This window comes from Lissotriton vulgaris, chromosome 7, assembly GCF_964263255.1.
Source record: "Lissotriton vulgaris chromosome 7, aLisVul1.2, whole genome shotgun sequence".
NCBI classification, from domain to species: Eukaryota; Metazoa; Chordata; class Amphibia; order Caudata; family Salamandridae; genus Lissotriton; species Lissotriton vulgaris.
Genome location: NC_141695.1, coordinates 1221609889 through 1221631736, shown reverse-complemented (window position 1 = coordinate 1221631736; position 21848 = coordinate 1221609889). Strand labels below are relative to the sequence as shown.

The window sequence follows — 21848 nt, the reverse complement described above, 5'->3', positions numbered from 1 at the left end:
TCACAAAAGACAATCTGCTTATTTTGGCATATTTTATTGCTTCACATAAAATTGTAAACTACACCTCCATTATTGCATCATTATAGGCTGCTTGGATAATTGTGTATAAATAGACACAAAAGGTGGATCACCGCTAACTGTGATCAAGACCAAGCTGGTCAAAACGCGCTCGTTTCGTGAGCTTTTGTTGGTGATGGCTGTTACATACTGGATTAAATAAGCCTTGAAAGTAAATCTCCTTGAGTGAAAGTGATCTGTCTTTGGAGGTGATATTAAATGTGGATCTCGATTCCTTTACAACACCACTCGCACCATCCGTGAGCGTGTTTACACAGGGAATCAATTGGTGAAAAGTAAATGCGAGCAGCAGCCCCTAAATCTCAACCTGGATCGGACGTAATGGATGAATCCATGCATTCAACATTGAAGTCTGCATAAAGCCATCTAAAACAATTGGGAATTACAACACAAACTCACCTGAACTGCGAAGAGTGAGCTGAACCAGTACGTCACAGCCAGCTGAGCCAAACTGCCCACACCGAAGTGGAGAAGTTAAAGGACGCTGCAGTCTTTGAAAGGTGAGACCGCGAGGTAAAAGTGCTGAGCTGCGCGCGCTGGGAGAACTTTGACAGGCTGCAGGTTGAGAGCAGAGGTAGTGCAGGAATGCTAAAGAGCCGCTTTGCTCGACCAAACTCACCTGAACTGCGAAGAGTGAGCAGAACCAGTACGTCAAAGCCAGCTGAGCCAAACTGCCCACACCGAGGTGGAAAAGTTGAAGGACGCTGCAGTCTTTGAAAGGTGAGACCGCGAGGTAAAAGTGCTGAGCTGCGCGCGCTGGGAGAACTTTGACAGGCTGCAGGTTGAGAGCAGAGGTAGTGCAGGAATGCTAAAGAGCCGCTTTGCTCGACTCTAAGCATTCTGCATGGGGAGTAGCACCACGGTAGAGAGGCAACATTGTGGTGGTGAATCACAGCAGCGACAGCCCGCAAAATACACCTTTAGGGGCTCTTTTGTGAAAGTGAACCCTCAGGAACTGTTTGTCCTATCATAATAAAAAATGAGCGAGCGAGTCATAATTGGATTACACGTTAATGCAAAGTATGGGGACAGAGAATACATATGAATATATATGATAACATCAAGTCATCACCAGATAACCTCCATGGAGATAAAAACAAAAGTAACCACAAGACAATCTAAATCGAGCACATTGGAGTAAAGCATTGAATGAAAGCAACCAGTGCTCCGGATGTAGTGTAAACCAAGGAGGATCAGTGACACACATGTCAGCCATGGAGGCAAGAGTTACCAAAAAGCAAATGAAAGCAAAGTCCCTCTTTGCCAGCAATAAAGACTCTCTTAGTGGGAATAAATCAACAGACACCACAGGCCGACAAAATGGTGAAAAGAACCTAAGGAACCTCTTTTTTTAATTAGAAAAAGTGATGAAGAAAGAAATAATAAAGGATGGGAAATAATAACAATGGAAAAGTATTTGGAAGTAAATAGGGTCCCAAGAGGACCGAGAGTCTTCACCCTTACGTAATCATTCCAACACGAAACCCTAAATGCTAGAGGAATGGTGTCATAACAACATGGCATGTTCACGAAACATGATGCAAATCATCATCAAATATGATTAAAAAAACCTGGATGATATCCACAAAATAATTCAAAACCTAGAAAAAGAAACACAGTCTTTAAAAAAGAAGAGGAAAGTAGCCAACATAAGAAAGAGATGGAAACTAAACTTGACAAACATGAAAAAGAAATAGAAGAGAGGAAACACAGAAAATTCCAACGAGATCAGAGGGATTATGAGATTGGAACAATATTTACCTTTGCAAAAAGATTCACACATTTGAAAGCACAACTAACAGAAAAATAAACTAAATGGAAGGAATTAGATACAACAATGAGCGAATCAGAAGCAGAATTAAAAAAAAGAGAAAACATTGCCACAGCAATTACGAAAACGTATTTTGGGGAAGAAATTAGACTTTTGTATATAGATCAGAGGCCATGCAACAAAAGAGGGAGGGGAAGAGGTCAGACCTCAACACAAAGACGCTGTAGAGGTCGCGGAAAGGCAACAGAGCAATTAAAATCAGAAAACAAGAAGAAGCATCAGGAAGTACAAATGAATACCTATTAAGCAGCAAATTGAGGAAATAAGTTTGAGATAAAATTTAAAAACGAAAAACAATCTGATCAGAAACCTATCGAATATTGTACTAACAGACAACCAATGCAGAGTGTTGAATAAAGGGCTAACCTTCTGTCCTGAAATCCACCGTGACTTAGAAGAAACCAATATTGATACATATAGGTTCATTTGGAAACTAAAACTGGCCAAATTCTGCACAAAAAGAAAAGCAAAACTAAACATCCTTCTACCATAGAGGTAGGCAATGTACCTAGAACTATTTCAATAAACCAACTACTGGAAGTTAAAACGGTATATGATTTAACCCATGATATACAAGATGAGAAAATGCAGGAATCAGATATACTAACTGTTATAAATGGGGTCTCTGGTTGGCAAAGGCTTGCACCGAAGCTAGGCAGAGACCTCCACTCTAGTCAGGGCAAGGGAGTTACACACCAAAGATAACCCCTGCTCACCCCCTTGGCAGCTTGGCACGAGCAGTCAGGCTTATCCCGGTGGCCATGTGAAAAGCGTTTGCACAAAACACAGACACACAAGTGTATATCAAAAATAGCCTTTGTATTTTCATGAACACATTTGAGTAGTAATCCCACAATATACACTGTGCCCCTTGGCACCAGGCACTATTTACGGGGGATTATTTACAACTGACCAGGCCAATCACGCCATGGTCAGAACCTTCAGATATGCACATACATAATGCACCACTAATAACTACTGGCATGATACTGTACGGAGAACAAGATCTTGTAACATAAAACATAGGGCACCTAAATCCCATCAGGCATGAATCTCGTTGGCATGCCACCTTAGGCATACATCCCATTAGCGGATAAATATCAAATGCATAATCACCACCATAAACCACAATAGGGGATCGATCACAAGATGCGATAGGCATCGCAAGCACAATTTCATTATGTGATCCTCACGAAGCCATAGGCCTCGCATGCAGAAAACACATTCACAGGAGGCACCAACCTAGAAGGTCATAATATGGGCGGGGGCAATAACTATATTAGTGTTAGACACATTCCTAAGCATAACTCACATTAGCTGATAAGTCTCAGCAGCATAATCAACAACATAAACCACAGTAGGGAATAGATCACAAGATGCAATGGGCGTCCCAAGCATACTACCTAATCCAATCATCACCTGAGGCAATACGCCTCCCAAGTATAAAACAAATAAGGCCATCATAAATCATGTTATGCCGTCATCATTACACTAGGCGTAAAATACATAAGCCTAAACACATTACGCAATAAACCTCATACATAAACCTTAGTTAGGAAATATTCTCTCTAGCACAAACCACAGTAGAGAATAACTCAGGCATGAACACAGTCTGCAAAACCTCATAATCATAAAACCACATTTAGGGCTAGATGTAGGTAAATAGTATTTACCGATTCGTAAATACCGAATTTTACCAATTCGGTATTTACGAATCTGTAAATGCTATATAGCTAAAAATTTGGTAAAAATTACTGAATCGTTAAGTTTCGGTATTTACCGAATCAGTATTTACCGATTCCTGAATCGGTAAATACCGATTCGGTAAAAGGAGGAAAGCAATGAAGGGTGGCAGGGTGTCACTTTGACACCCTGTTGCAACCCTCAATTGTTTATGGGTTCACATGTTGCAGACATACATGCCCTAAGGGCATGTATACCTGCAACATGGCACTGAAGCAGTTTACATTAAATTATTATTTTTTTTTTTTTGTTATTTACCACCGAGTTGTAGTGGGTGGTAAATAACGAAGTCTAACATTTCAGTGCTCCCTACATTAAGAATTTGGTAATTTACCGAATCGGTATTTAGGAAATCGGTAATTTACCAATTCCTTAAATTATCGATTCGATAAATTACCGAATCCTTAATTTCAGCCCCCTACATAAGAAAAGTCTATTACCGGTCAGTAACGGCCGAAATTCGTTAATTTCGGCCATTAACGACCGGTAATGGGCCGCCTACATCTGGCCCTTAGAGGCATAAATCATAATACATGAATCCCATTTCCTAACAGCACATAAATCACGTTAGAGCCTGGCGCCCTATAAACCTAACAGTCCCCCTGGCCAACGGGCCTTCTCAAAGGGGGCTCAAATGCCTTATGTCCAAAATGTCAGGGCGGCTGCAAAGGCAGCAGAATCCATGGGCGCAGTAGCGCAGACCTAAACGCTGCAGCTGGCACTAAGTGCTGCGCAGCTGTGAAAGTACTGGGGCAGAGGAGTGCATCTCACTTCTATCTCACACCAAAAACACCCCCAAAGAGCTGACGGCCTAAACGTAGCAGCTGCCCACTACTAGCTGGGCAGCTGTGAAGATGAACGTGGGCCTCGGCACCCAATGTGCCCTCTGACAAAGAGGCAAAGCGTTGCAGCTGCCCGCGCTGGTGCAGTGTAGCTGAGAATCAGAACTAGGGGACCTTGTCTCCACTGTGCCTCCTGTGTCCCCCTCAGGAACTTCTCAACTCATGCCCATCTCATTGCAGCTGCCCATGCTGGTGCAGCCCAGTTGTGGCATTTTTCATTAAAGGGGCCGGCACCTCTGTGCCCTCTGGACCCCCATGTGGCACTAAACACATGCCCATAACGTTGGGGCAGCCCGCTCTCGGGCAGGACTGGTCAGGCACCGAAAATGTGCCTCGGTCTGCCCCTAAGACTCTGAGAAAATCATAGGCCCCCAAATAATGCGGATGCCTAGTTGGACCGACCCGCTGTCAGACGGGCCGATCAGGATTTGACCATACCGTCGGTGCCTCGCTTGTCACCACCAAAACAGAGAAGCCCCTACTCACGGGGCTCTCCATGCGGCTCTGGTATTCTCTCTCCCTGCTTCCTTATGCTGGAGCCCCTTCTACGCTCTTCACTTGTGTCCCCTTTCGGGACCCGGGACTTCCGTATTCTTTGGCCGCCACCATGGGGCTCTCCCTCGCACATGGGAGCCTGGCGTCGCCACAGCCGCCAGCCTCCTCACTCATGGGTCAAAACTCTATACTTCTCTTGTGGCGCGGGGCTTCCCTTGACTCATGGGAGTCCCGTGCTGCCGTCGCCAGCCTCTGCCACCATTTCTCTTCACCCAGGCCCCCTCCTGGGACCCGTGTCTTTACACCGCTGTTCCTGGAGGCGGGGTAGGCTCCAGTCCTCCATTCCTCGCCCGGGCTCCCATCCACTCACGGGAGCCCCGCTGCACACCACGGGCACCTCTTCCGGCCCTGCCCATGTCCCAGGTCAACGTGCCAGACTTCCTGTTCACAGCGCAGGCCACGGTGGTGATTTCTCTTGGGTTGCAGCCCTGATGAGGGGTAGGCTCCCTGGTATTTCACAGCTCACCAGGCGCTATGATCAAAGTCCTTGAAGTCCTTAGGGATAAAGGGGCATTGCAGGGCCCAGGTAGGCAAGCCCTCCTGGAAGCCCCCCCTAGGTCCACCAGCAGCATGTCCCAGCAGGATCAACACGGCATCCTGGAACTGAACCACTTCATGGGGTCACAGCCCCTTTACTTATATCACCAAAAGTCTTTGTTCTAAAAAGTAATAAGTCATTGAACCCAGCCAGAACCAGTTCAGCTCAGTTCTGGAGCACTTTTATTACCAGTTTGCATCCTGCCTTTGTGGAAAAGGTGGTCTGCCATCTGACGCACAGTGGTAGGTGGAGCCATCCTTCACCTTGCCAGGCACACCCTGCTCAGATCAAAGGGTCACCCCTCCCCACATCTCAACTGCAGATATCTCTATTCAATCCAGGTCTACTCCAGCCGGGCCTATCCCTCCAAAACTAGACAGCCAATACACATACTAGCAGAGCACACTGGAAAGGTAGGGCAAGAACATTTCTACTGTCCTAAAGAGGTATTTTCAAACACAGGATATGAAAACAACCTTGACTAAAAGATGTATTTTAATATTCTGAGCTCATGCATACTAAATTTGGTTTCCTTATTATGTTCCTTGAGTCAGTTAGGATCATAGAATGTAATAATCTGAACTGCCCAGTCTGACCTATGGGCAGAGATAGCCTTGCAATAGTGAAATATGAAATGGGGTGTAGTTCACTATCAGGACATGCTACACAGACCAAGGCATGTCCTACCTTTCACATACAATGCACCCTGTAATTGGGGGGCTTACATGATGCCAAGGAAATGTTCGGGGACTGGAAAGTGGGTGCACTTCACAGGCAAAATGGCAGATCTAGACTGCACGCAGACTATACAATGGCAGGTCTGAGATACACTTTAAAAGCTGCTTCTGTGGGTGGCGCAAACCAGCACAGCAGGCCAACCAGCAGTATTTGGTCTCCCCGCCCTGGGCACACACAGGCCACTATAATAGGGACTAACAGGTAAACCAAATGAGCCAATTATGGTTATCCCACCTATCAGGCAGGAAGACACATAGCACACAGAAATGTCAACTTCTAAAAGTGACATTTCTCACACAGTTAGTAATCAAAAAGGTAGGGAGGAGGAATGAATGTCCATTTATTTCCCCAGGGTAAATATGGAGGTAATCAGGTGCAAAAAATGGACACTTGTTACAATTCTAAACCGTTGGATAGAATGATTATGGTATCCTCAAAAACATTTTGTCGGCATTGCGGTATATATCTTTCATCCGCCCCACATTGTAGTTTTGGCAGTTATCATTGGATACCACAAAACGTGCTGGGTGCCTGTCTCATCCAGAGGCTCCTCTGGTCTAGATTTGCAGTGTCCAGAGATGAAAAGATGAAAAGATGCCCCCAAAGAGTAAGTGAAAGATATGAGTTAAAAATAGGTCAACACCAGAGGTATTTATTAGTTGGTGTGGATCTAATGGGTAAAATGTAAGCGGTACTTGTACTAGATCGTGTAACTGGACCTAGAAGTATAACATTGAAAGTAGTGCATTTCTCACATAGTCATAATAAATCTGCGCACCCCATTGCGCAGCATTTATTCTAACAATTTCCTACATACCAAACTTGACCAGACTGCTCCTCTCATAACAGGGATTACTACTGATACCCACTGAGTAGGGAATCCCCCATGCAATCTAATGGGAGGGCAGGCCACTTCTCACTAACATAATATAGAGCGCTCGCACTCCTAAATCCAGGCAATAAGATTGACCTATATAACCAATTGGTAATATCGGTTCTGGAAAGCTCAAAAAACAAATCATACACCAATAAAAAAAAGAACCTAACCAAGACAGAAAAACAAGCACTAAAAGACTAATTAAAATGACAATTTAGAGATCAAATCAGCCAACAAAGGCGGCAATATCATTTTAATGATGCAGGCTACTGTTGACCTTTGTCTTCTGACTGTTTTATCATCAACTCCCAGAAATCCTGCTAGGGGGACAGGCTCCATATACCATTGTTCCACCACTGAGTGCGTCATGAAGGGCGGAGGCTCAAACCAGTACGCAGCATATTGTGCCTGAACACTGTGATAGTAAAGTTCTGGATCAGGCGCTTCAAATTCTGGATCAGGCGCTCCAAACACACCCTGGGCAAACGGCAGTATAAGGGTGCTCCACTTAATCCATGGCTGTTTCCCATCCCATGCTAGACGGATGAGCTGCCTCTTAATACTTGTGAAAAAAGGGCAGCCTGAGGTGAAGGAGATGTTTGTGAACAAATATACAAATTTGGGCATGATAACCATTTTCATTAAGGCTAATTGGACTGCTAGGCCTTCCATCTAGTGATCGAGTCCTCCACGTTGTTAAGGACCTTCCCATGGTTTGATACCATGAGTTCCTCCTTATCTTTGACTATGGTTATGCCAAGAAACTGGACCTCGTCATCGTACCACTATAGCGGATAGTCCATCAGAAAGGGAGTCGTGCACCGAGTGAGTGGCATTACCTGAGACTTGCCCCAGTTTATGGTGATGCCTGAGAAAGCCCCAAATTTTATTATTTTGTGGATTATTGCATTCTATCCTTCTTCAGGATTATGCACATAAAGCGTGATGTCATCTGCGTACAGTGAAATTAAGACTGGCCTTGTTGGGTATTCCAGCGCACACCTCTTGTGGTGCTGCCGAAGCAATGCGTCCAGCGGCTCCATTGCTATCACACACAGCAGGGGTGAGAGGGGACACCCCTGCTGCATGCCTCTGGAAGTCCGGGGAGCACTCTCCATTCAGAAGCAGGATGGCACAGGGGTGGTGGTACAGCAACTAGATCCACATGAGAAACCCAGGAGGGAACCCCATATGTGTCAATACTGCGAATAAGTAGCCCCATTCCAGGGATTTGAATGCTTTGGTGGCATCTAGAAAGACCGCCACTGCCTGGTCCTCCTGGTTAACCTCATGCATAATAGAGAATAGGGTCCATACATTGTGGGAGATGGACTGAATAGGTATAAAACCCACTTGGTCCTGCCTGATTAGGTTGACCAGCAATAGCGTAAGTCGGTTGGCCAGCACTTTGGCCAATATCTTGACATCGCACTTAATTAAGGACAGCAACCTATATGAATCGGTAGAGTTAGGGGGTTTCCCCGGCTTCAACAGTGAAACCAAGATCACCTCACTCATGGTGGGCAGAAGTGTCCCTGTTTGGGCCGCATCTTCATATACCGATTTCAGGAAGAGGCAAGCATGTCTATTTAGGTCTTATTGAATTCAATAGTGAGGCCATCAGGCCCCGCCGCCTTCCCATTCCCTATCTTCATGATGGCCCCTCGTATTTCTTCCTCTGCAATGTCAGCCGCTAGAAATTCCAGCTACCCAATACTGAGCCAGGCGAGTTCTATCTGCTGCAAATATTTTGCTGTTTGGTCTTGCCTTGTCGCGCAAGTCGAGTATAGTGTTTGGTAGTGAGCCATAAAAACTTCCATCATGGCCGGGGTATCCCGGTGAACCTCGCTCTCCCCATCACGGATGGCCAACACATGGTTCGCTGCTTTTGGCGGCCTGATAGTCTCTGCAAGCGCTTTGCCTGGGCGTTACCCTTCACCATACTGATGTGCTGTGTAGTATTTGTGGCAAAAAAGGCACTCTCTTTCTGCTTCGGCTTGATATTCCTTAAGTAACTTGTGTACCTTGGCCAGTGCGGGACCCTCACATGCTGTGTGTGTGTGTTGGTTTCCTGCTGTGAATCTGATGTTCTAGTCAAGCGATAGTTGCTCGGATGTCTTTAAGAATGCCCCCTGCTTTGTAAGCCAACCAGTAATCCTTCACTACTTGGAATCCCCATGTCCACTGGGCTGACGCTTGGAGTCCGCAGCTGAGTCCGCAGCTGAGCAGAGTAACTCGAGTTTGAGCTTGTGCTCCACTCTCCACGGCTGCTACCACCTTGCTACCCTCGGCCGGCCTGCCTTCTGCCCACGGACATCACACCCCCGGCATCCCAGGATCTTCAGTCTACGGGACTATGGGACTACGGGGCAGTGGGGGCTAGCAGAGCTGAGCAGTAAGCGGGAGCTGCGGGTCTGCGGGACTGCTACATTTAACTCTGCCACGTGGCCGCTACAACCAACCGGGCCAACTTGCTCCTGCTTGTTTCTGCCGGCCCTCCCTGGGTCTCCCTGGCTCTTCCTGGCCCCGCTGCTGCCGCTGCCGCCTGCCTGTTGTGGCCCTCATCATTGCCATTAAAAAAAATCCCCGGTCTGCCGCTTTCCTGCTAACCACACCACTCATCATCTAAGGTGAGGCGTCAGCGCGGCTGGGGGACGAGACATGGCAGCAGTGGTGGCTAACGTGACCTGCGGGTCTGTGGGTCTGTACGTCTGCTGTGGTATCATCAGTGCTGAAAGGTGATGGCTGGACATGGCTAGCCCGTGCCCACCATTTCCAATGAACAACCAACAACTAAGATTGCCAACTGCCCACACCTCACCACACCTCACCCTCCTCCTTCAGGCCTCAGCCATCAGCCTTCGCCTCCCCAGACTCCTTGGGCTCTATCAGCTTTGCCACCAGCCCTGTCATCATCCCTTTTACCAGCCTCCAACTAGCTTCTTGCCCCCTTAAGACTGGGGGAGCAGTGTAGTGTGCTCACTGTGTGACATTACGGGGGCTGCACAGAGCTGAGGCTGAGGCTAAGGCACAGCTGAGTTTCTCCCTGTCGGACTGCTGGTTGGCCACTCAGAGCAGATGGGGGATTGCCCAGAGAGCAGAGAGGAAAAGAGGAGAGGAGCGTGATCAGCATCCAAAACCCCACCCTGTGGCAGGTTCCTCCCGGGTGCAAGGAAGAATGCGAGGAGTGCCCGCCACATTAGTGTTCTGCAGCTTTAGCTTCAGCAATTAGGATATCATCAGACACTCTCACGTCCATCGGCCCAGTTTCTGTCCGGTACTTCCACTAGACCTTCCATCAGCTTAGTACACTGGTTCTTAATATATATCACGTGTTAAACTAGACACGGTCTGCGGAGCCAGTCATGAGATCGAGCCGAGTAAGGAAGACTCCCCCGGTCAAAGTCAAAGTTCAAGTCCAAAAAAAACCAAGATAATGCAACAGCGGGTACTGAAGTGTCCAGTGGCCCTCGACTGGGGTCAGTACCTATTTAAAAAAGCACAGAAGGCACAGAGGGCACCCCAGTTATGGGGAACACTACTGTCTGCTCTGACACAAATTTTTCTGCAAACACCCCCACTAATGGCGATGTGGTCAGCGCAAAGCTAAGAACTGGCAAATTAACCTCCAATTTACCAGCTAACCCAATTGGCCAGCCTTATCAGCTAACCATTCAGCCAGGCTTTCCCTATGTCGCCCAATATGCCACTTGAATCTCAACCTCAATTCTCACTTCATCAACTTAATAATCCGGTTGTAAATGAAGCCAAAACTGATCAAACAAACTCACCTACCACAGAAGATCAACCTCAACTAAAAAGCATTGTTAATACTAGGCCAGCTGGAAATGTCTCAGAAGAGGAAATAGGGGCAAGGGTTGGAATTGTTACATTAGGTGGCACGCCCCGGAATCAGCTCAGAGATCGATCGGGAATGGCTCTCTTGCAAGCTCCCCACTCTACCAGAAACATTTATAGTCAGGCGTACCTGGTCAGTCAGATCACTCCATGGACCCCCACAGCTCTTCGGCTGGTAAACCACCAGAACGCCATACAATGTGTCCTTATGAAGACTTTTATATATCAAGCCCGTATCTGTCCTTTCTGGCTTCACAGGAGTGGGAGGAGCTTGTCGCTTCATATAATCTAAAATCTGCCCAAAACATTACACCTGCCGTACCTCTTAATACATCTTTGCAGGAAAGAAGCAATCTCAGTAATATTACGCCCAGTGATTCAATTTGGGCAGCAATTTTAAATTCAATGCAATATTCAACTACAGCTTTACAATACCAATCTCATAAAATGGACTTAAAACTCACAGTCCTTCACACACTGGCCGACTTTACGTCAGAGATTGATAATAAACTATCAGAGCTTAATAATTTAATCAAGCGGGAACAAGAAGCACTGCACGGAAGCCAAACCATCCATCTTGAATGCACTTGCGCACCAATAATTGATAAGCTAACAACACTACCAATTATGTTAGGGAACCTCCTGTCAGAAATAAAAGGCAGTGCTCCACCGTCCTCTACATCTCCAGATGGTCAGCACAAGGTAGGGATTTCCTTGATCGAACCCCAAAAAACTAAACCAACAGTATCTAGCTCTTCCAATAATTCTGAAGTTAGCGACGCAACGCCAACATTGGCCCCACTAAAAACTTCTCTTTAAAATAAATACCTTACACTACGGCAAACTCGTAACAAACAAAAATGGAAGGGTCGCAATAAGAAGCCACTACCTCCTGTTCTAAACACATTGAGCAAACCATCCGTCTTTGCGGAGGAACCACTCCCTGTTCATAAAGAATTCAGGTACAGCTATAGTTCTCCCTTGCTTGGCAGGTTGGATCATTCCATCACAGTGCCCTTTTCAACTATGTCTGCCACCGAGGGGCCACCGTCAAGTCCTGAAAGAAGGACGCCCCCAATAGTGAATGAAAGGCAGGACCCAACACTACCAGCAAAAAATCCAGCAAGAAGGAACTTCTCAATAACGAATAAAAGGCAGGAGGAAACATTAATAGCAAAAAAAAACAAAAATCCAGCAACCCCAAAAATCTTAAAGGAAAACCAACCCCAGGGGGAATCATCCACCGAAGTCCACTTGTCAAAAAATGAGGACCAACAAAACCAGCTGACAGGGGGCCCAATAAAGTATTGCTATTCACCCTGCAAAACCAGGTCTCCATCTGCCCTCCTTTCAAGCTCTCCTAGATCTGTTAACCAAGGAGTAGAACAGAACAATTCTCTGCAATTACGTCCTCTTTCACAGGTTGAAACCTCCACTTATAGAATGAAGGAAAGGTTAACCGATAAAGTGGTCAGTCTCACTCTCATTCCGGAATACATATCACGGGGAAGAGACAACATATTAAACGGAGGGAACATTTTACGACTCTTAAACTCTATCCCAAGTCATGGAAATATAAACTCAACAGATTTACTTTCCATAGAATTCCTTCCAAATAATAACTTCCTGGGCCTGGAGGTGACAAGGACAAGATGGAGCTCAAGTGAAATCGCAAACAAAATCAAGGAAGAGGAAAGTACGTTCAAGCACTTGGGTATAAAAATGGCAGTCAAATTGAAATCTCCTTATCCAACCCCGTTCTTGAAAGCTCCAACTATCGCCCCAGACCAAATTACCAAATAAGTACTAAGAGGGGCAAGAAGCAGAACCCCCGGAAAACTCACGCGACCAGCACAGAAGGATTAAATTTAAGCAGAAGCTCAGCGCCACTAATTCCAATTGAGAAACCGGGTCCAGAAGCTCGGCCACAAATAACACGCACAATATTAACAGATCGTCCAAAGTGACAAGAGAGTGATACTCCACAGACAGCCCAACTTGCGCAAGGTCAAACTAAACTCTGTTAACATTAACGGCCTGGCAGCCAAATTGGTCGATCACAAAGTAGTCAATTATTTGAAAACATTTGACTTAATACTTCTCCAGGAAACCTGGGAAGAGAACGCCAAGGAACTCCAAGGTTATTCCCCCGACTTCGTCCAGGCAACAAAGGAATCAAACTTTGGTCACTGTTCTGGGGACTAACAATGCTGGCTTCAATTACCACAATGGGCTCAATAAAGTACATAGAGGCGAAAATTACATCACCCAACACAGTTCATGCAATACAGATAAAGCTCAAATTTAACAACACGATACAAGATGTAATAATAATTAACACCTACGTGCAACCCAAACGTAAACACCAAGCTGTAAAGGAGCTGTCAAAGGAAATAAAACGGATTATTGATGAGCAAAAAACTGACCATATTATAGTTGACGGCGATTTCAACCTACATCTCCTTGGGTCAAGCCAAGATGACGGCCCTGTGCACGAACTTACATCACGTTGGGGGATAACAACTCAGGGTAAAGCAAACAATAGCAAACCCTCAAGATGGGCTAAATATCTGCTACAAGAACTAGAACATCTGAATTTAAGAGCATTGAACGGCCGCTTTCCTGAGAATATTCCATCAGTTGCCACTTTTCACTCGTCAAAAACATCCTCCTATCTAGATTACACATTTGTAACACTAGCCATGTTCGATAAAGTAGCAACCTTCAAAATAGGTGATAAGATAAGAGCGATCACCTTCCACAGGAAATAACGTTGAAAGCGAGGTCAGCTGCTACACTAGACATCTGGAACCTGATTGCTACTGAAGAAGTCTCTCATTTAATGCATTTAAGGTGCAATATCAACAATATTGAAGCTCTTTCAGCCTCTGCTAAAACTTTATTTGAGAGGGAAAAAGAAACTGGTATTACAATTGTAACAGCATGGGAAAACTTCATTGAGACCTTAAGTTGTAATATTGGAACTAGGACAGGTGCCAAATCAAGACATCCAGAAGACGAATTGACAAAAGTAAATTCCAGCACGGAAACAAAGAGCCTCAAACGCACCATAAACCGAACCCTTTGCCAATTGTGAAAAACACTGGGGAACCAGGAGCTGCAGTCGACCCTCAGACAAATGAAGGCACTACTTAGACAGAGGAAGTGGAGAAAAATAAGGCAAAAGAATGACGAAACGTGGGCCAAATTATTGCACGATGCTAAGCAACACAATAGTGCCATGTTCTGGCAAACAATTCATGAGATAAAGTGTCTGAACCACCCAGGAATCAGTTCTAATATAGCAGAGGCCGAATGGGTTGATTACCTCTCCGCTCACTTTAATAATAAGGGAACAGGCATCGTGGCACTTGACATCGAATCCCCCAACAAGAGAAAAGCGATACATTTGGTCAGCAGCACCAATATCCATAAGCAACAGGGGATCCTGATGGCTGGGTATTCATACCCCACAGACCCTACAGCAGAGGAAGGGTACTGTCCTACAGAAAAACTGATAAAAGGCCTAATTACCAAGGGTAGAGATATGGGAGCACCGGGCCCTAACGGGATCCCACCAAAACTGTATAAACATGACGCCGAATTTTGAAACAAGGCTCTACTACCAGTTTTCAAGAGCTTAAATACCACGGTCACCATTCCGGAATCTTGGAAAGGATCTATTATTAGCCCAATTATTAAACAAGGCAAAAGAAACGATCCACATAACTACCGACTTATCGCCCTCCTTGACGTAGACGCCAAATGCTACGCCGGTACAATCTTGGACGAGCTAACATCCTGGGCTTCAGACTATTCCATCATCCCTATTAATCAAACTGGGTTCCATAGTGGCCAAGGAACTACAACAAACATACTGGCTCTCACATTGCTAATGGATGCTGCCAAAACTTCAAAAATGCCTCTCTTCCTGTGTTTTATTGATTATACAGCCGCTTTTGACCATGTCGACCGTTCCGAACTTTGTGAAAAAACGGATAATTGGGGTATACCAACCACTCTTTCGGATCGGCTAAAACAGCTGCACACAGACACATGGATCAGGGTCATACTAGGTGCAGGGTCACACATCTCAAAACGTATCATGACATTGAAGGTCCTAAAGCAGGGATGTGTCCTGGCCCGATCCTTTTTAATCTTTTTTTGGCCTACCTGCTTGGGGAGTTGCATAGCTGCGTATCCCATGCTCCCAAAATGGGAAACAAGCTAATGTCAAACTTGCTAGATGCTGATGACCTGGTTTTAATCAGTAGAACACCAATTGGACTTCAGCATTTAATAAAGACGACAAGCAGTTTTTCTAAGCGGAACTCCATCAAAATAAACCTCAAGAAGATGAAAATTATGGCAGTCATCTATCACAAAAAGAAGACCAACAGCTGGTTTCTTGATGGCCAACGCTTGGACCAAGTACAAAGTTACATATACCTGGGGATTCTAATGGATCATAAAAGCACATTTAAACTCCAGTTAGAGTCCATCCGAAAAAAGGGGACCACCACGTATTTAGCCCTGAAGTCACTGAAGAGACAGCTTCCCGACTTCAAGCTTGACCCCTTTTTACAGGTCTTGGGGGCCAAACTTCTGTGGACATTGACATATTGGAGTGAGGCTCTAAAAGGTAAAGATGCAGCAGTTTTAGATGTCGTAATTGCCAACTCTTATAGAGCAATTTTCCACCTCCCAAAATATGTCTCCCCGGCTCAAATCCGGTTATAATTTGGCATTCAAAGCCAAACGGTGGAAAGGAGGAGCGCCTACGTTAAAAGTTGACATAAAATCCAAAGCGCTGAGGCAGGATCTTTAAACTCCCACCTCTGGAAAGCCTTGGTCAACCAAGAAAAATGCCCAGCCAGGGATTACCTGCTCAAATCAATTGAGTTACTGTTCCTGTCTGATCTCCGGGCCATTTCAACGGATCATTTTCTTTCAAAAAAGTAGTGTGAAAAACAACATCAATGCTATCTGTCCTAGAAGACAAAGCAATCCTCACTAACAAGGCGCATGGCTGGATAGTGCTCAGTGACTATGTAAGGCTGAAACCCCAAGCCAACTTGAGTGCCGGAATCAAGATAAGCAACAAGGAAAACTTTTTAAGGTTGCGCTTGGGGGTAATTGCGATTAAACCCCATCGTCCACCATGGGAAAGGAAAGGAGGGACTCCGACCTGTCGCCTATGTGGAAGTGAGAAGGAAGACATCATTCACATCATCTGCAACTGCCCCAACTTAAAGGACATAAGATGCCCCTTGTTGAGCCCTTTTTTCAGGTATTATGGCATCCGGTCCTGTAGGCAGGCAGTGAAGCTTTGCTTTAATCCCATTGACTTTCAACTCAACTGTCGGGTAACAAAAATTTTTGAAAGAGTAACAAAGAGACTTAAACCCTTGTTGTTATCCGAAATATGGTCATATGCTTTACAAGTACAATATTGACTTAATACCTTGTTTTATTTGTATCCGTATTTTAATCACCAAACCTTTAACTTGGACAGTGGACTTGACTAAGCTGGGCTATTCGATCTGAGAAGTTGTTGTAGTCACTGGCAGATAGCACTACATGAGATCCAAGAGTCTATGAGAATCTTTTTTAAAACAGCTTTTTGTACAAATCAGGAATATGTAATTGATTATATTTTTTACATTATGCGGCTTTTAACTATTTCAATTGCATTTAATTGTGTACAATGGGAATATTTTTTGTTATGCATTTGCAAAGATTTTAACTAATCAAGCAAAATAAATCTTATCTTATCTTATCTTATCTTATCTTATCTTATCTTATCTTATCTTATCTTATCTTATCTTATCTTATCTTATTTTATCTTATCTTATCTTATCCCTGCTGTGGCTATACAAAATCCCCAAACAGTAACCTTCAGCACCTTCCAAAAAGTGGCTAAGGTGGGCATGGAATCTGTGTTGAGCCTTAGGAATAATCCTAGCGCCTCCCCCCATTTCTGCCTTAAACAACGTGTCCAAGAGCATTGTGGGCTATCAACGCCACACCTTGGGCTGGGGCGACGTACCGTGGGTCAGCTCCATTAGCACTGGGGAGTGATCTGAGTAAGTGTGCGTTAAGTGACCTGTGGACAGGGCATGTATCACTATGTCTTGTGAGGTGAGCCACAAGACTAACCTAGAGCAATTGTTGTGTACGGCCGAGTGGATCTTCCCTTTCTTTTTCATGGGGTGATGATGCTGCCAGAAATTTACCTCAAAACCGGTCCGGTCCTCGGATGCTTGATTCCGTTCTGGGAAGGACATGGCTTTTGTAGTTCGGACTGGACTGTTCCCATGGGGCACAGGGTCAGAGCTGATTTGCATATCGCCATTGTCTAACCCAGGGTGGTGTGGAGTGCAAAAAAACGATGGATTTGGGCCCAGATCTTTGGACTGGGGTGAATGTGTGACATTGATCCACATTCTGTCCATCACCTGTTTTGTTTGCAATTGCCGCCATAAGTGCGCTGGGGATGCTCAGACGTGGGTCCCAGGCACTCCACACCACTGGAGTCAAGCTAGCCGGGCTGATGAGAGGTGTTACCTCGAAACCGGTCAGGTCCTCGGATGCTTGATTCCGTTCTGGGAAGGACATGGCTTTTGTAGTTCGGACTGGACTGTTCCCATGGGGCACAGGGTCAGAACTGATTTGCATATTGCCATTGTCTAACCCAGGGTGGTGTGGAGTGCAAAAAAACGATGAATTTGGGCCCAGATCTTTGGACTGGGGTGAATGTGTGGCATTGATCCACATTCTGTCCATCACCTGTTTTGTTTGCAATTGCCGCCATAAGTGCGCTGGGGATGCTCAGACGTGGGTCCCAGGCACTCCACACCACTGGAGTCAAGCTAGCCGGGCTGATGAGAGGTGTTACCTCGAAACCGGTCCGGTCCTCGGATGCTTGATTTCGTTCTGGGAAGGACATGGCTTTTGTAGTTCGGACTGGACTGTTCCCATGGGGCACAGGGTCAGAGCTGATTTGCATATCGCCATTGTCTAACCCAGGGTGGTGTGGAGTGCAAAAAAACGATGGATTTGGGCCCAGATCTTTGGACTGGGGTGAATGTGTGACATTGATCCACATTCTGTCCATCACCTGTTTTGTTTGCAATTGCCGCCATAAGTGCGCTGGGGATGCTCAGACGTGGGTCCCAGGCACTCCACACCACTGGAGTCAAGCTAGCCGGGCTGATGAGAGGTGTTACCTCGAAACCGGTCCGGTCCTCGGATGCTTGATTCCGTTCTGGGAAGGACATGGCTTTTGTAGTTCGGACTGGACTGTTCCCATGGGGCACAGGGTCCGAGCTGATTTTCATATCGCCATTGTCTAACCCAGGGTGTTGTGGAGTGCAAAAAAACAATGGATTTGGGCCCAGATCTTTGGACTGGGGTGAATGTGTGACATTGATCCACATTCTGTTCATCACCTGTTTTGTTTGCAATTGCCGCCATAAGTGCGCTGGGGATGCTCAGACGTGGGTCCCAGGCACTCCACACCACTGGAGTCAAGCTAGCCGGGCTGATGAGAGGTGTTACCTCGAAACCGGTCCGGTCCTCGGATGCTTGATTCCGTTCTGGGAAGGACATGGCTTTTGTAGTTCGGACTGGACTGTTCCCATGGGCCACAGGGTCAGAGCTGATTTGCATATCGCCATTGTCTAACCCAGGGTGGTGTGGAGTGCAAAAAAACGATGGATTTGGGCCCAGATCTTTGGACTGGGGTGAATGTGTCACATTGATCCACATTCTGTCCATCACCTGTTTTGTTTGCAATTGCCGCCATAAGTGCGCTGGGGATGCTCAGACGTGGGTCCCAGGCACTCCACACCACTGGAGTCAAGCTAGCCGGGCTGATGAGAGGTGTTACCTCGAAACCGGTCCGGACCTCGGATGCTTGATTCCGTTCTGGGAAGGACATGGCTTTTGTAGTTCGGACTGGACTGTTCCCATGGGGCACAGGGTCAGAGCTGATTTGCATATCGCCATTGTCTAACCCAGGGTGGTGTGGAGTGCAAAAAAACGATGGATTTGGGCCCAGATCTTTGGACTGGGGTGAATGTGTGACATTGATCCACATTCTGTCCATCACCTGTTTTGTTTGCAATTGCCGCCATAAGTGCGCTGGGGATGCTCAGACGTGGGTCCCAGGCACTCCACACCACTGGAGTCAAGCTAGCCGGGCTGATGAGAGGTGTTACCTCGAAACCGGTCCGGTTCTCGGATGCTTGATTCCGTTCTGGGAAGGACATGGCTTTTGTAGTTCGGACTGGACTGTTACCATGGGGCACAGGGTCAGAGCTGATTTGCATATCGCCATTGTCTAACCCAGGGTGGTGTGGAGTGCAAAAAAATGATGGATTTGGGCCCAGATCTTTGGACTGGGGTGAATGTGTGTCATTGATCCACATTCTGTCCATCACCTGTTTTGTTTGCAATTGCCGCCATAAGTGCACTGGGGCTGCTCAGACTTGGGTCCCAGGCACTCCACACTAGGCATGGGCGGAAAATCCGTTCCGCTCGCGGATTTTGCGGATTTTAGGGAAATCCGCAATCCGCGAGATTTGCGAATTTCCCGCAAAATCCGCAAATCCGCGAGCAGCGGATTTTGCTCGCACTGCTCGCACTGTTCGCGTGAGTTCGCGCCCCGCGAATAAGTGCAAAATTGCAGAAATACGATCTTAGCAAAACTGAAAGTAACTACTTACCAGGTTCAAAAGTTCAGGCACATCATTAGTAGCCATTTCCTGTAGTGCTTCCTGAGGGGCCCCTCCAGAGTTCAGTTGCCAGTTGAAACTATTATGTGACCCTGCTCTGAACCTCAGAATAGTTACACATATGCCACAAAGGTCCTGAATTACAGCTAAGGGAGACAAGCAGGAGCCAGGCTGGAAGTTAAAATCCATTATTCAGCCCCTAATTCATTATTGTCAGTTGGGGCAGGGCAGGTGTTGTAACTAATTTTGCAACAATGAAAGCACTTAGCAAGTGCAAAAGATCACTAATCAGGGCGCACTAAGGAAGCAGGTGCCAGCTAAAAAAATATTCTGTGACACATTAATCAGCCCCAAATTAATTCAGGTCACTTGAGGCAGGGAAGGTGTGCTTTGCTTTGCCGAAAATAATGTACACTGGACAACCTGAGGGTGTGGTGATGAAACAGAGGGTGGCATGGGTGGGCCAGAGGGTGGCATGAGTAGTCAGAGAGTGGCAGTGGTGACAGAGAGTGGCAGTGATGAAGAAGAGTGTCCCAAACAGGCTGGACACGTAGAAACAACAAGTTTGCAAAACTTGCGACCCGACAGGTAAGTTCGCAAATTGCGAAATTGTAAAAACCCTCGCGAACTGGCAGAAACACGGGCGAACACAAAAAAAAAAATCCACAAATTCGCGGGAATTCGCGGATTTTGCGGATTGCGAATCCGCAAATCCGCAAAATTCGCGAACGCGAGATCCGCAAAATTCGCTCATGCTTACTCCACACCACTGGAGTCAAGCTAGCCGGGCTGATGAGAGGTGTTACCTCGAAACCGGTCCGGTCCTCGGATGCTTGATTCCGTTCTGGGAAGGACATGGCTTTTGTAGTTCGGACTGGACTGTTCCCATGGGGCACAGGGTCAGAGCTGATTTGCATATCGCCATTGTCTAACCCAGGGTGGTGTGGAGTGCAAACAAAACGATGGATTTGGGCCCAGATCTTTGGACTGGGGTGAATGTGTGACTTTGATCCACATTCTGTCCATCACATGTTTTTTTTGCAATTGCCACCATAAGTGCGCTAGGGTTGCTCAGACGTGGGTCCCAGGCACTCCACACCACTGGAGTCAAGCTAGCTGGGCTGATGAGAGGTGTTACCTCGAAACCGGTCCGGTCCTCGGATGCTTGATTCCATTCTGGGAAGGACATCGCTTTTGTAGTTCGGACTGGACTGTTCCCATGGGGCACAGGGTCAGAGCTGATTTGCATATCGTCATTGTCTAACCCAGGGTGGTGTGGAGTGCAAAAAAATGATGGATTTGGGCCCAGATCTTTGGACTGGGGTGAATGTGTGACATTGATCCACATTCTGTCCATCACCTGTTTTTTTTGCAATTGCCGCCATAAGTGCACTGGGTATGCTCAGACGTGGGTCCCAGGCACTCCACACCACTGGAGTCAAGCTAGCCGGGCTGATGAGAGGTGTTACCTCGAAACCGGTCCGGTCCTCGGATGCTTGATTCCATTCTGGGAAGGACATGGCTTTTGTAGTTCGGACTGGACTGTTCCCATGGGGCACAGGGTCAGATCTGATTTGCATATCGCCATTGTCTAACCCAGGGTGGTGTGGAGTGCAAAAAAACGATGGATTTGGGCCCAGATCTTTGGACTGGGGTGAATGTGTGACATTGATCCACATTCTGTCCATCACCTGTTTTGTTTGCAATTGCCGCCATAAGTGCGCTGGGGAAGCTCAGACGTGGGTCCCAGGCACTCCACACCACTGGAGTCAAGCTAGCCGGGCTGATGAGAGGTGTTACCTCGAAACCGGTCCGGTCCTCGGATGCTTGATTCCGTTCTGGGAAGGGCATGGCTTTTGTAGTTCGGACTGGATTGTTCCCATGGGGCACAGGGTCAGAGCTGATTTGCATATCGCCATTGTCTAACCCAGGGTGGTGTGGAGTGCAAAAAAAACGATGGATTTGGGCCCAGATCTTTGGACTGGGGTGAATGTGTGACATTGATCCACATTCTGTCCATCACCTGTTTTGTTTGCCAGAAATGTACCAG

The 21848-nt window shown here is 46.5% G+C and overlaps 1 protein-coding gene across 1 annotated transcript in view; it reads right to left on the bottom strand.

Moving 5' to 3' along the window:
• Nucleotides 1-21848, bottom strand: part of LOC147703282 (uncharacterized) — a 303605-nt gene that overhangs the window by 74155 nt on the left and 207602 nt on the right. The window lies entirely within an intron of this gene.